Raw genomic sequence first — 16,394 nt, 5'->3', positions numbered from 1 at the left:
CTGTAGTTCTTCGCGTCTGATCTATTACCCCCTTTCTAAGTAGGAATGACCTGTGTTCTTTCCTAATCACACAGGACTATTAACTGCACAAGCGATTCTCGATAGGTATGAGCTAGAAAAGGAGCTAATTCTGTGACGTAATCGATGTAAAATATAACAAGAATTCCGTCTGGGTCCTATGCCTTGTTCATTTTATGTAGTCTTACCTTTTTTTTTTTTTTTTTTTTTTTTTTTTTTTTTTTTTTTTTTTTTTTTTTTTTGAAAACCGGGTGTGCTAAAATCGATATCACACATTTGTGAATACGGGCGTCGGCCAAACATGGATGGTTGTAGGCGACGAGTGTTGGTGGGAAGACTGGCGAGGGAGTGGGTGAATTGGCCTAAGAGTCATCGGAGGTGGCAGGTTTCCTCACTACACTGCGTACACAGAATTGCTAAAGGCCACTTGGAGGGGTATACGCAGGAAGTCCATTAACTGCGATAACAACGGTGATACTATCGAAGACAGTGCTGCCAGAGCAGAGTAAAACACAGCCTTCCGAAATGCCTTCACAAAAGGAGGCGAAGTAAATATTCCAGAATTCGAATCGAGAACAGCTGCCAACATGAATAAAGTAGAGGTCAATATCCTCGGAGTAGTGAAGCAACTCAAATCATTTAATAAAAGCAAGTCTTCTGGTCCAGACTGTATACCAATTAGGTTCCTTTCGGAGTATGCTGATGCATTAGCTCCATACTTAACAATCACACACAACCGTTCGCTCAACGAAAGATCCGTACCCAAAGACTGGAAAGTTGCACAGGTCACACCAATATTCAAGAAAGGCAGTAGGAGTAATCCACTAGATTACAGGCCCATATCGTTAACGTCGATATGCAGCAGGATTTTAGAACATATATTGTGTTCGAACATTATGAATTACCTCGAAGAAAACGGTCTATTGACACACAATCAACATGGGTTTAGAAAACATCGTTCCTGTGAAACACAACTAGCTCTTTATTCACATGAAGTGCTGAGTGTTATTGACAAGGAATTTCAGATCGATTCCGTATTCTTGCACTTTCGGAAGGCTTGGTTCAAATGGCTCTGAGCACTATGGGACTTAACGTCTGTGGTCATCAGTCCCCTAGAACTTAGAACTACTTAAACCTAACTAACCTAATGACATCACACACATCCATGCCCGAGGCAGGATTCGAACCTGCGGCCGTAGTGGTCACGCGGTTCCAGACTGAAGCGCCTAGAACCGCACGGCCACACCGGCCGGCGATTTTCGGAAGGCTTTTGACACTGTACCATACAAGCGGCTCGTAGTAAAATTGCATGCTTATGGAATATCGTCTCAATTATGTGACTGGATTTGCGATTTCCTGTCAGAGAGGTCACAGTTCGTAGTATTAACGGAAAGTCATCGAGTAAAACAGAAGTGATTTCAGGCGTTCCCCAAGGTAGTGTTATAGGCCCTTTGGTGTTCAATATCTATATAAACGATTTGGGAGACAATCTGAGCAGCCGTCTTCGGTTGTTAGCAGATGCTGTCGTTTATCGACCAATAAAGTCATCAGAAGATCAAAACAAACTGCAAAACGATTTAGAAAAAATATCTGAATGGTGCAAAAAGTGGCAGTTGACCCTAAACAACGAAAAGTGTAAAGTCATCCACATGAGTGCTAAAAGGAACTCGTTAAACTTCGGTTGCACGATAAATCAGCCTAATCTAAAAGAAGTCAATTCAACTAAATACCTAGATATTACAATTACGAACAACTTAAATTGGAAAGAACACATAGAAAATGTTGTGGGGAAGGCTAATCAAAGGCTGCGTTTTATTGGCAGGACACTTAGAAAATGTAAAAGACCTACTAAGGAGACTGCCTACACTATGCTTGTCCGTCCTCTTTTAGAATATTGCTGCGCGGTATGGGATCCTTACCAGGTAGGACTGACGGAGTACATCGAAAAAGTTCAAAGAAAGGCAGCACGTTTTGTATTATCGCGAAATATGGGAGAGAGTGTCGCATAAATGATACAGGATTTGGGCTGGAAATCATTAAAAGAAAGGCGTTTTTCTTCTCACGAAATTCCAGTCACCAACTTTTCTCCTCCGAATGCGAAAATATTTTGCTGGCACCAATCTACATAGGGCGGAACGATCACCACGATAAAAAAATGGAAATCAGAGCTCGTACGGAAAGATATAGGTGTTCATACTTTCCGCGCGCTATACGAGATTGGAATACTAGAGAATTGTGAAGGTGGTTCGATGAACCCTCTGCCAGGCACTTAAATGTGATTTGCAGAGTATCCATGTAGATGTACATGTAACTCCTCCCAGCACACTGGATGCTCTTGCGTTCCCCCCTATACGTATGAGACGATCCCGAGTCTTCAGTATGGCAATCAGACATGCGAGCCGCTCAGCGGAAATCACACCACAACAGTTTCAGTAAAGAAAGCAGTGTGCTGGGCCCGGTACCCCTCAACGTCTCCGTTACGCACCACACCGCGTCCTCTATGACGTGTGATAGCGAGAACAGAGCCACACGGCCAGAATGGAGCCGCCACCTAATGTGGCGCGTCACCTTCTTAAACAATCTCCGCGGAGAGACTGCTGATGGCAGAGAGCCATTGTGCTTTCAGAAGGAAGTTGCGCGTGGCCCACGGAATCACTAATTTCACAGCGGGCCTCTTACTTTGCGGAAGCAGCATGAGAAAGTAACTTTCTGCACCACATCGGATCTTCGGAGCATTTCACAGAATTATAGACGAATATCTTTCTTCTGTAGCAAGATCCTCTTCTCGTGTCAGTCACAGCTCCCCTTATTCACACGCTGTATCTTGCAAGTATTAAACGCAGATAAACAAAAAGATTCCAAATGGCATTCGTCGTTATACCACAGTCTCGACTGACGACTCAGATTCAGTCATACAGAATGCTTTCACAGATTTGCGATTGACACGTACAACCATCAACTCGACGAGAGAAAAGGCAAGTGGAGTGGAATTGTGGCTGAGTGTGCAAACTGAAGTGTGAAATAACTGGAAAAGTGATGCCTCCGCGTGTTCATATGCATATAGGGAGTTCAGTCAGCCAATAAATGAACGTATTAAGGGCACACAAAATGCGACACACAAAAACTGGCACACATAATTCTAAATTACTTATTACTTTTTTATTTATTCTTATGATTTTGTGGTTCCACAAAAACACAGGAAACACTACTGCCAAGAATTGCATAATTTTTTACTAATGAAACTAAATACACTATACTGGGGGGTAAATCTTCAACAGATGCGAAATTAAAATCGAGTGCGCTCCAGCGAGGTATGATATTCTAAATGGACATAGACGACTTGTCACACAGTGCGAGCTACACTATGTAGCTGTTCACTGACAGTAGTATAGTATGCAAGAAATTATCGTCGGTGAAAGAGCGTAAAGACATGCAAAATGTCGAGCAGCGTCATTGCTGTCATCTCTCTTTAAATGAGGATAAACACAAGATAATTCTCACAAAAAAGAGAGAGAAGCCGATAGTTTACGATTTAAAGATTAGCGGTACATCTCTGGAGAACATAACACCGTTTAAATATTCAGCAATATGAAATGGGACAAGCACTTTAATCACTGTTCGATTTTTTTCCAAAAATTGTAGGGCGCTGCATCTGTCAAGTAAACTGCATATAAAACATTATCTGGACAAATTGTAGAGTATTCATCCTGATTTCGGAGTCTTTTTCGAGTAGGCTTTACAGCAGACACCTAAGGAATTCAGCGGTGTGATGCTAGTAATAGATCAACGTAGTTCGTACGGAATTATAATAGAGATGCTCGGGGAACTTAACACTAAACGGGGGGAAAATGTTACAGTTTTGCTAGACTATCGTAAGTTTTACTACTCCATGTTTTGTTCAAAGAAAGTAATAATTTATAGTTTATGCACTAGTTAATTACAGTTGTAAGGTTTCCAGTGGTACGTCACATACAAAATGAGTATAATATGTGCTGTATCACAACCTATTCTGACAATACGAGCTTGCAAGGAGTCGCGAATTGGTACCAACTGCAATTGTAAATTTTACGAGGGTTTAGTAATCTAGGATTAAATTGGCATCCTGGAAAAAATGCTTCGTCTATTGCATATTTCGGATGGAGATCATGAGAATAATATAAGACGGATTATCGGAGGTACCGAAGCACATGGACAGTCATTTCCCCTCGATCTTTAAAACTAAAATACTAAATTCCGTGCGTCCTCGGAAGACCCAACACCGCATTGTCATCCTCAGCCTATATGCGACTCTGGATGTGGGTATCGAGGGGCATGAGGTCACAGCGTGCGATTTGTACTTTTACCAGTGGGGGGGATGTCTTAGGGGGTTAGTATAATTATATATGTTACTAGCTTGGACCTGGCGTTACCCATGGTTAAACAGTTATTTATAAATAGATGTTAATGCCGAAACTCACTATTCACGCGTATGCACTATCAGAAAAGCCATCCCATGTTACATCTTTAAAAGTACATTATAGGTAAAGCTTATTTACAAAATCATCTACAAACAGGTATACGAGGTGAATTCAAAAAGTAAAGGTACATTTGTGAAAAGCTGTACTTATTCTGATGATAGAAAACTGAAACATGCGCTGTTTTTCTACGTAACCTCCCTGGACTTCAATGCAGTTTTCCCGACGTTTTACGAGTTTTTTTTACTTCATCAGAAAATACATTTTACGGTTGCATCTGTAACCAATTTTGCACCGCAGCAATGACGTCTTCATCACTTTCAAATCTTCTTCCCTGTAGTGCTTCCGTTAAGGGTCCAAACATATGAAAATCGCTTGGAGCCAGGTCTGGACCGTATGGTGGATGTTCCAGCACCTCGAACCTCAACTCCTTTATTGCGTCGGCTGCCGGTTTGGCAGAATGTGGGCGAGCGTTATCTTGCTGCAGGATGACACCTCTTCACAGTTTTGCACGACGTTTGGATCTGATTGCAGGTTTTAGTTTCGTACGCAACACATCACATCCACCATACAATACAGACCTGGCTCTAAAGCCTCGTTTACGCTGGGGCGACGTCTTGCAACATTGTGGCATGCTACGGAAATGTGGCGCGTGTCGTCTTGTAGCATGCTACAACAGGCAACATCTTGCGGCTTATGTTGCATGCGGCAGGTTAATTTATACCAAAGCAACAGAATTTGTGCTACACGTGTGTCGGTCTTGCAGTGTAATGGATGATAAAATGATCGTAGCGGCGGCCTTCTTGGTACTTGCACATGCAGCTAACAAAGGAAATGAAAACCAAAGGAAAAGAAAACGATGGTGGAAGAGAAGAGTGTTTAAAGAAGGTCCACGAAATAGTATCCTAGGAACTAGAAGCAGAAGATGGTGCGTTATTTAGTAATCTTACGAGAATGTCGGCTGAAGACTTTAATTACTTACTGCAGTGAACTACAGCTCTTATTGTAAAGAAAGATAACAACTGCCAAGACAGTATTTCACCAAGAATTCGATGGGCCATCACATTACGATTTTTAGCCACTGGCGATTCATACAAGTCACTAATGTACTTATTTTCCTCATAGTGCCAGAAGTATGTGAAGCTTTTTCATTGGTGTTGAAGAATTACATAAAGGTAAGCACGCAACATTCAATACTGATTTCATTTAAGTAATATTTATTGGAATTTTCAAACAAATTAAAATGGATATTAAAGAACTGTTAAAAATACTTATTTCTAAAATCGAATTAATTCGAGCTCTTCTGTTTCTGTTTGATAAGTTCGTCACAATTATTATTGTCCACATATATAATTTCACAGCTAGTTTTTGCAACCAATGTTTCGATGCTCGGAGTTTGCTGTTCATACTCCCCTAAGGCCGCTTTAAAAAGAACATTTGAAAATATGTGCTTGACATATGTGGGAGGTACATGTTCTTCAAGAGCTACATCGCCGTCATCTTTTGATACTGTGTCCTCTGTGTCATCAGTCTGAAAAAATAGGGAAAGTAATGAGTATGTTTTACTTTTCAGATTCCAAAGGCTACTGAAGAATGGCAGAAGGTAGCAAGAAATTTCGAAGTGAAGTGGAATTTCCCTCACTGCATAGGAGCCATATATGGCAAACATGTGCAAATTGTGTGTCCTCCGAATTCTGGAAGTGGATACATCAACTACAAATAACACTCATCATTGTCCTAATGGCAATTGTAGACGCAAATTACTGCTTTCAATATGTAAATGTTGAATGTCACAGGGACAGAAAGAGAGGGGAGGAGGAGATTGACTTAGAGGGGGAGAGAAATTGACGTTAGTGAAGGGGAGAGTGACATAGGGGATAGGAGGTGATAGAGGAGAGAATCAGGTGGACAGAGAGAATGGCAGGAGAAAATGGGGAGTGGGAAAAGAAGGAGATGGACATAAGGGGAAGGTAGAGACATCCGGGCAGTGCCGAGTTTATTTACCTCACTTATAAAATTAATAAATCTTCATATGTTGTTAATTAACAACTTTGTAAATAATTCATGTAATATACGATACTCAAACTATATTAAAATATGAGATGAATAAAATGTAAAATTAAAATTTTTGTGTTTTGCGCTTAATTTTAACCCTCTGAAATTATAAGTGAATGTTAATTTGTTAAATCATCGTATTATGACAAAGCCACAGCAAAATGTGGCCGGTTCAGTTAGCACTACTGTATATAACTGTAATTTTAACTTAAAGAGTTTAGTTGAAGAAACGAGATGAGTGAGACTGCTCCTGAAGATTCGAGGGTTTCCCTGTCTGTTTGTCAAGGGCGCTATTTAGGAAAAATATGGCCTAGTTTTAATAGCTGCGAGGATAATTCTTGTGAAACACTTTGTAGTAGTCTCTGATTTTTGGGACTTCGAGAAAACACAGAATATAAGGAATCTAAAAAAAAAAACCTGTCTATGGTATACATCTGCTACATCATTCGTAACGTCGTGGACAGCTAATTCCATTTTGTGGTTCATACAATGAACGTCAGTTAAATCCTTACGTAAATGAGTACGCAGTAGAGCTGCTACACCTTGTAAGGTGCAAGCATTGTTGAGGCACCATCTGTTGTGATACCTACAAGGTGGATTTTAGTACATCATTTGTAATGCCATACTTTTCAAGAGCTGCTAACAGTGTGCTGAAAATGCATTCTCCTGTCCCATTATCTAATTCAACAATGTCAAAAAAATAATTGCAAGCAACTCCCTCAAAGGACAAACGTAAATATATTATTAAACAAGTTTTAATGGTAACCGTTGTACTTTCGTCCATCATGATACTAAAGTTTGTACCCGATTCTACAAGGAAGTGAGCAAGATTCTTTTTCATTTCTTCTCCTACAAACATAGTGATATTTCGGCATTCATGGTCAGAATGAAGCGTATTACCGACTGATAAACCATTAAGCTTTCGTAGTTCGATTACTGCAGGATACGATTTGAATGATAATTTCGGTTTAGCTATCACATATGAAGATCTGAACAACGAAGCAGTTGTGATTGCTTTTTCTTGATGCTGCATTCCCCACAACTTTTCACTTTCACTCACGCATTTTTCTAAACTTTTCTTTTCTTTTATACCCATGATTTCTACGCACTTTATGTGTGATTTGCACTTTGCATGATCCCAGATTTAATCATTTAGTTTTTTGGCGTTATTAGCAGAAACACCAGCTAAAAACGCGTTATCGATACGCACACGTTCACTGCTTTCCACCTTAAGTTCACGAACTTGTGACCACACTGTGCATATTACTAAGTTTTTGTCATTTACGGACAGCCACGGCTTAGTCTTTTGCCAGTTTTGAAAACGTGATAAGGCAACACAATTTCCTACTATAATCTCAAGAGTACTGTTACTCCCAATCCTACCTTGGGAAGTGTCACAGTTTTCAGTCACCGGACATTCAGTCTCTTCCCCTGTATTAGCACCATCATTACCGTTTTCTTTTTTACATTCACTGTCTATTTTAACTCTTTTAGCACCACTGTTAGTATCCGGACTGTCAGAGTTTGCCAAGCGGTTAAAGGCGCTACAGTCTGGAACCGCGCGACCGCTACGGTCGCAGGTTCGAATCCTGCCTCGGGCATGGATGTGTGTGATGTCCTTAGGTTAGTTAGGTTTAAGTAGTTCTAAGTTCTAGGGGACTGATGACCTTAGAAGTTAAGTCCCATAGTGCTCAGAGCCATTTGAACCATTTGTCAGAGTTTGTACACGTATCAGGTAATGTACTGCTCTTAAGGAAATCAGAAATTTTGCTTTGTTTGAATGACATCCTGGAATTCCGTAGTTCTTACAGGCCCGGACGCACTCAACTCACTAATGAAGCTACTGAAGCGGGAACGTGTGAAGATCGCCGTGTGTTTGCCGGACGCGAGGCAACGAACGAACGGCACTAATTTGGAGTACGCGATACTGGGGAGCCTGTGTTAAGCTCCACCCAGGTGGTTCGCGGCTAGCGAAGTCAGCCTGCCAGATCCCGTCTGGTAGGTACCGTTGCTCACTTCGCAGTTCGCACTACTTTGTGCTTTCGTCCCAGGCGCGTTAGTCAGCGCCATGCCGTTGCCAAAAGGTGGCCTAACGGTAAATGTTCGCACAGGTACCGGGCCGGTCATCACCCTGTGTCAGGGCCCGGGGTGGGAATTTCAGCCCCCAGCTCACCCAACTCAGCGGTACGACTACTGCGGTATGACTGCCACACTACTTTCCTTGCAAGCTCGCAAGTAAACGGATGTCGCACCTTAGACGAAAGCAACAATGACAACATGAACATGATGATTTAGTTCTAAATGTTTTGAAATGCTTAACTACTACATAACGCTTTTGCAAAATTAATAAGCAAACATATAAATAGTATTAATAGTAAGACTGTATTAAAAATATTCAGTGTTCGGCTCCACAAATTTAAATTATATGTAAAGTTTTACTCCAGTGCATGGGAAATAAACGTCCCAGTTTGGGATGGATAAACTAAAACTGGAGGAGTGGATGGTCTGATGCAGAGGAGGGGAAATCCCCTCCCCCCCCCCCCCCCCCTGCAAATCGCACGCTGTGAGGTCAGCACACTGCACTCCCGGCCGTTAACAGTTTACGAAACCAGAGCCGCTACTTTTCGATCAAGTAACTCCTCAATTTGCCTCACAAGGGCTGAGTGCATCCCACTTGCCAACAGCGCTTGGCAGACCCCGACGGTCACCCTAGCCAAACCCAACAGCGCTAATCTTCGGTGATCGGACGGAAACGGTGTTACCGCTGCGGCAAGGCCGTTGGCCTCCTTGACTACAGGGTGTTACAAAAAGGTACGGCCAGGCTTTCAGGAAACATTCCTCACACACAAATAAAGAAAAGATGTTATGCGGACATGTGTCCGGAAACGCTTAATTTCCATGTTAGAGCTCATTTTAGTTTCGTCAGTATGTACTGTACTTCCTCGATTCACCGCCAGTTGGCCCAATTGAAGGAAGGTAATGTTGACTTCGGTGCTTGTGTGGACATGCGACTCATTGCTCTACTGTACTAGCATCAAGCACATCAGTACGTAGCATCAACAGGATAGTGTTCATCACGAACGTGGTTTTGCAGTCAGTGCAATGTTTACAAATGCGAAGTTGGCAGATGCCCGTTTGATGTATGGATTAGCACGGGGCAATAGCCGTGGCGCGGTACGTTTGTATCGAGACAGATTTCCAGAACGAAGGTGTCCCGACAGGAAGACGTTCGAAGCAATTGATCTGCGTCTTAGAGAGCACGGAACATTCCAGCCTATGACTCGCGACTGGGGAAGACCTAGAACGACGAGGACACCTGCAATGGACGAGGCAATTCTTCGTGCAGTTGACGATAACCCTAATGTAAGCGTCAGAGAAGTTGCTGCTGTACAAGGTAACGTTGACCACGTCACTGTATGGTGAGTGCTACGGGAGAACCAGTTGTTTCCGTTCCACAGCAGCTGATTGGCCTCCACGGGTACGCTTCTGCGAATGTTTCATCCAACAATGTGTCAATTCTCATTTGAGTGCAAATGTTCTCTTTACGGATGAGGCTTCATTCCAACGTGATCAAATTGTAAATTTTCACAATCAACGTGTGTGGGCTGACGAGAATCCGCACGCAATTGTGCAATCACGTCATCAACACAGATTTTCTGTGAACGTTTGGGCAGGCATTGTTGGTGATGTCTTGATTGGTCCCCATGTTCTTCCACCTACGCTCAATGGAGCACGTTATCATGATTTCATACGGGATACTTTACCTGTGCTGCCAGAACATGTGCCTTCACAAGTACGACACTACATGTGGTTCATGCACGATGGAGCTCCTGCACATTTCAGTCGAAGTGTTCGTACGCTTCTCAACAACAGATTCGGTGACCGATGGATTGGTAGAGGCGGACCAATTCCATGGCCTCCACGCTCTCCTGACCTCAACCCTCTTGACTTTCATTTACGGGGGCATTTGAAAGCTCTTGTCTACGCAACCCCGGTACCAAATGTAGAGACTCTTCGTGCTCGTATTGTGGACGGCTGTGACACAATACGCCATTCTACAGGGCTGCATCAGCGCATCAGGGATTCCATGCGACGGATGGTGGATGCATGTATCCTCGCTAACGGAGGACATTTTGAACATTTCCTGTAACAGTGTTTGAAGTCACACTGGTACGTTTTGTTGCTGTGTGTTTCTATTCCATGATTAACGTGATTTGAAGAGAAGTAATAAAATGAGCTCTAACATGGAAAGTAAGCGTTTCCGGACACATGTCCACATAACGTATTTTCTTTCTTTGTGTGTGAGGAATGTTTCCTGAAAGTTTGGCCGTACCTTTTTGTAACACCCTGTATGTACGAACTGAATATCACAGAAAGTCGCTAATATTATCGCCAAGTACTCTGCACCAAGAACTGCACAGGGCCTTAGTGGCTTGCGATATGGAGTATATATGTAAGGGACGATCAAAAAATCTCTGTTTGAGGGCGTTCCTGCAGCGCATATGCAACGTAGCGTGAGTCCGACGCAGGTTATATAAACACTGACAGGTACGGAATGATTTACTACGGCATTCTTGTCTTTCCGACGAGCGTGCGGTCTAAATATGGGAAAGTGACCTATGGCGACGTTATTACCAAATGCGTCCAAACAGGACCAACGTGCTGTTATTCTTTGCAAAAACAGACATAATGTCTAATGGGATAACCGCAATCAGTGGTTTTACAATGTTACTTATGATCCATCTTGACTGCAAAATGTTTATTTACATGACCGGTTTTGTTTCCTCTAGAACCATCTTCAGATCTGTAGCGATGATGATACTAATTTACTATTTCACGAATGCAAACCTTTTTCATCCTACCCAATCAACATCAAATGTACCAGAACGTACCTGCACTTTCGGTTACCGAAGTAACCCGTCCACACACAGCAACCTATACTTGCTGCGTCACATAAAATTAGTTGGCAGAATGCACGTTGTTTATATTAATTACAACAGTATTGCCGACAGGTGGCGTCTGGTACATTTGTTACATTACGTATGCATATACTGTATTCAGTAGATTTTTGTACTTTACTTTTATCTCTAAAAGTACTTAATTAAAATCTATAGATGCCAAGGTTAAAATCTGTACTTGTCAAAATTAAAATACACAGTAGAACTATCATTTTTATAAGATCTAAAAAGAAAGGGCGATTTCTATGTGCATGGCCGGCCGGTGTGGCCGTGCGGTTAAAGGCGCTTCAGTCTGGAACCGCGTGACCGCTACGGTCGCAGGTTCTAATCCTGCCTCGGGCATGGATGTGTGTGATGTCCTTAGGTTAGTTAGGTGTAAGTAGTTCTAAGTTCTAGGGGACTGATGACCTCAGAAGTTAAGTCCCACAGTGCTCAGAGCCATTTTTTTTTATGGGGAAGCTGGAAGATGCGTGCAGCGCCTGGCGTCGTTGACGGGGCCCTCCTGCGCGGCCCTCTTGCCCACGGCGATGGAATTCAGACGACTGAGCGGATCGCGGCACAACGCCGAAATGGCGGGAACCACGGAAGCAGACAGTGGAGGAAAACAAGTCTGCACCAAGTACAGATTTTAACCTTATCTACAGATTTTAATTACGTATTTTTAGAGATAAAAGTAAATTACAAAAATCTACTGAATAAAGTACATGCATATGTAATGTAACAAATGTACCAGGCGCCACCTGTCGGTAATAGTGTTATAATTCATATCAATGACGTGCATTCTGCCAACTAATTTTATGTGACGCAGCATGTAAAGGTTGCTGTGTGTGGATGGGTTACTTCGGTAACCGAAATTGCAGGTACGTTCTGGTACATTTGATGTTGATTGGGTAGGATGAAAAAGGTTTGCATTCGTGAAATAGTAAATTAGTATTATTATCGTTACAGATATGAAGATGGTTCTAGAGCAACCGAAACCGGTCATGGTGAAAAAACATTTTGCAATCAAGACGGATTATAAGTAACACTCTGCTGTTATTCCTTTCTTGGCTGCCGAAGGATAAACACCGGTAAACATCCATCGGAGAACGAAAAATGTTTATGGGGCAGCATGTCTGTCGAAAACGAGCGCTGTAGAATGGTACGCCAAGTTCCGTGCTGGTCGCGATTCGATACAAGACACCGGTCTTAACGCAGAACTTAGGGTAACCAAAGCGGCAGACACACGAGCAACCGGCCTGTAGTTCTGATCTCTCCCAATCTGTACTGCCTTCGAACGGAAACTTTTTTATCGTCCCATATATATCACAAAAGAACACACACAGAGATGTTTGACACGAAACAGACCACAGAATACAACATAAAGCAGGAATAGGAAAGACAACAAGCGAACACATGCGAAGAATGACGTAGAAAAGATCACGCAAAGAGCAAAAGAAATGAGACCACTGAAAAAGAACACTAAACACTTACGGTGGGTTGCAGAATGAGAAAATGTACTACCTTCCAGACACACAACAGTGAAATATCTCCGCAAAACCTATTTCGCTTTAACGTATATAGAGAACATACAGCAAAACTCATTAAGCAGACCAAGAGAAAGTACATGAAGGTGCAACTAGATACTACAGAGGAAAATTTCTACAACAACAACACGAGAGAATTCTAAAGGAGTTTCACAAGTATAGTTTGTGGGTACGCACTTCAAAACTTATGCTTCAGAAAGCAAGATGGAAAACTCGCATAAAGAGAAAGTAGATGAAGGTGCAACTAGATACTACAGAGGAAAATTTCTACAACAACAACACGAGAGAATTCTAAAGGAGTTTCACAAGTATAGTTCGTGGGTACGCACTTCAAAACTTATGCTTCAGAAAGCAAGATGGAAAACTCGAATTAATTAATCAAAAGAATCGTCAAGAAATGGCACGTTATTTCTTCGATCTCCTGAACTGCACTGAATCTTAAACAAGGTTCACAACACAGGACTGCACCTACACTCACCCACAATCGCTCCCACTAACACGTGAATATATCCACAAAGATATACTTAAATTAAAGAACAACAAGTCATCCGGTGAACATGGCATCATTGCAGAACTACTAAAGAACCTCGGCACCAAGTCTTTACAGCATCTTTCACAAATAATCACAACCATCTGACAAACAGCAAAACTTTCCGATGACTGGAAATCTGCACTTACCCACCCGCTGCACAAGAAGGGAGACAGGGCGAATGCGAAAAACTGCAAAGGAATCTCCCTCCTACAATTCACTGTAAGATGTCTTTTTGTATGATGTTATTGGATGTGTTAATATCTGCAAATGAAAATGATATATTTGAAGAACTGAGGCCAGAGAAACAGTTGTTAGGCAACAATATCTGTGTCTGCGATGGCTGCACTGTGGAGTCGTAGAATATTTGACAGTCTGTAGTGGATAGATGCAGGCGGGGTTTCGTTGAGTGTATAGTGTAATGGATGGACCCATTTTTGGAACTATGTGAGTTGCAGATTTATTAAGAGGAGGAATTGTGACTCAGAACAATGGTTGGATAGCATACTGACATAAAAAATGGTTTTGAAATGAAGAACAAGGTATCGTTTTATGAGGTATTAAGTTTATTTTTATTTTTGTACACTTTTATTGTTGGTCCACTTCACGCTCGTCACAGGCGAGTTTTTGATAATTATTCTAGTAACTGATCTTCTGAGTTAATTTACTGTACCACGGAAGCTATTAGATTAAATAAATTTCCGTATTAGAGTCTATAATTGTTTTCTTTGATAAGTTTCTTCCTAACTGAAATTGCAGCACTTAAAGGTTGAGTCATGTGTTTCATTGGCATTCTGTGTCAAGATTATGAATCCAATTTCCCTGGACCAATTGCAGTCAGTTTTTAGCAATATTTTTTAGCTGTTGGGGATTCATGCTGTGTTGCTGTTTCTGCCAGTACTTCATTTTGCTGGTGGCATTCACAATACGTGACTGCTTCGTTTCCTTTGCGCGATGTGGGTTGTGTCAGTTTCTTTATTTTACCATGGCCATTTGAAGGGCTTATTTCAGTAGAGGTACAAGTCCATTTTTATTCATTTTGAGATACAGAATCCAAAAGTTAAATGAGCGCTGAAAAATCTGCAGTTGAGACACAAGAAATATTCAAGCATATAGCTTCTTGCTAGAGATGAACCTTTCTTTCTGTTTGTTTGGATCATTAATTTCAGAAGCATTATAGGCAAAAAAGTTGAGGTAATGGACGTGTACCACTATTGAAATAAACCCTTCATATGTCAGTGCAGAGATTTTCGTGTGCTTCTAGTACCATTCTTATACAGGTCGACATTACAGTTTTTTTTATAAAGTTACGTTTTTCGTTTTTTAAGAAACATTTCGCACCGGCCAAGTGTACTGAGCGTGAAATTATTGGTTTGATTATTTATTTGCTTATGAATGAGATCGGTTTTCACACACATAGGATTCCTTTCAATTTCATGTAAGTGATGTGGCTTTCAGCTGCATAGTACATCTAGGTGGTCAGTTTCACATTTTCAGGTTTGTATTTACAATAAACACACACACACACACACACAAGTAAAGGTTACTTACTTACCTCACCTACAAATTTTCTCACCGTGCTTACTCCAGAGGACACAAGAACAGTTAGAACACGAAATTGGTGAATACCAGGCAGGCTTCCGCTCTCGTTTTTCACGAACAGAAAAAATCTGTCAGGAATACTCCATTCATTTGCACTTTCATAGATTTCAAGAAAGCATACGATTCTGTTGACGGAAAATCCTTATTCAACATCTTGTAAGAACACAGACTCGACCCAATAACACGACAAATCAAACAGACATTGGTTGCACAACATCGAAACTTAAATTCGTGGGTGAAATCGTAGACCCCTTCATGATCAAGTCGATAGTTTATCCCCACTACTGTTCAACCTAGTCCCGGAAAAAGTAACGAGGGAAAGGGAGAAAGAACCGAAAATCCAAGGACACAGGAAACCAACACGACTAGGACGATCCCGCGACAAGACAGACATCCTAAACCTATCTTTCGCAGACGGCCTGGCCATACTCTCGGACAACGAAGCAACAGCAACCAAACAAATAGAAATACTAACAGAATGCGCAGAAAAAGTTGTTCTGTAAATCTCTTTCCAGAAATCATTCTTCCGCACACAATTAAATACATAAAAATTAGGTACAAAATACGGCAAGGTAAACAGAGTTACACATTTCAAATATATAAGTGAAATCCTCGAACCTACAGGAGGAGAAAAGATCTCACAGAAGAGTCGACTACAAAAAATGAAGAGAGCTTACGGCGGCACTCAAGACATATATAATGAGAAATGCATGTCCATTCAAAGCTCAGACACAGTAATCAAGCCTGAAATACTGTATACAAATGAGACACTAACACTCTACACGAAAGCGACATGGAAAGCATACTGAAGGAAGAACGGAAAATCATTAAAAAAAATTCTTGACCCAAAGCTGACAGGAGAGGGATATAGGTTACACCCAAGAAAAAACCAAATAGAAGATGTCAAACCTTGCAGCAGATGTCCGAAAAAGAACCTTAAGGTTTTATGGCCACATCATCAAGCAAGCACTAACAAGACTCAGCAACGGAATTCTGTCACACAAACAAGAGGTTAAATCAACAATACCATGGATCACACAAGTCAAACTTGACCTAGAAAAATCTTAAATCGGTCCAATAGACATTTGAGACAGGAGCACATACAGAGACAAGATACACAAGTAGAATGTTAGATCAGAGACTGAAGTCCCAAAGAAACCAGAGTGAAAGTGGACCGAGGATAGACAGAGGCTCCACGGAGAAAAGTAAGAGAACCGTGGAAGATCAGAAAGAATGTTGAAATGGGGCAGAA

The sequence above is a fragment of the Schistocerca americana genome, chromosome X (assembly GCF_021461395.2).
Source record: "Schistocerca americana isolate TAMUIC-IGC-003095 chromosome X, iqSchAmer2.1, whole genome shotgun sequence".
Lineage (NCBI taxonomy): Eukaryota > Metazoa > Arthropoda > Insecta > Orthoptera > Acrididae > Schistocerca > Schistocerca americana.
This window is presented reverse-complemented; position numbering follows the sequence as displayed.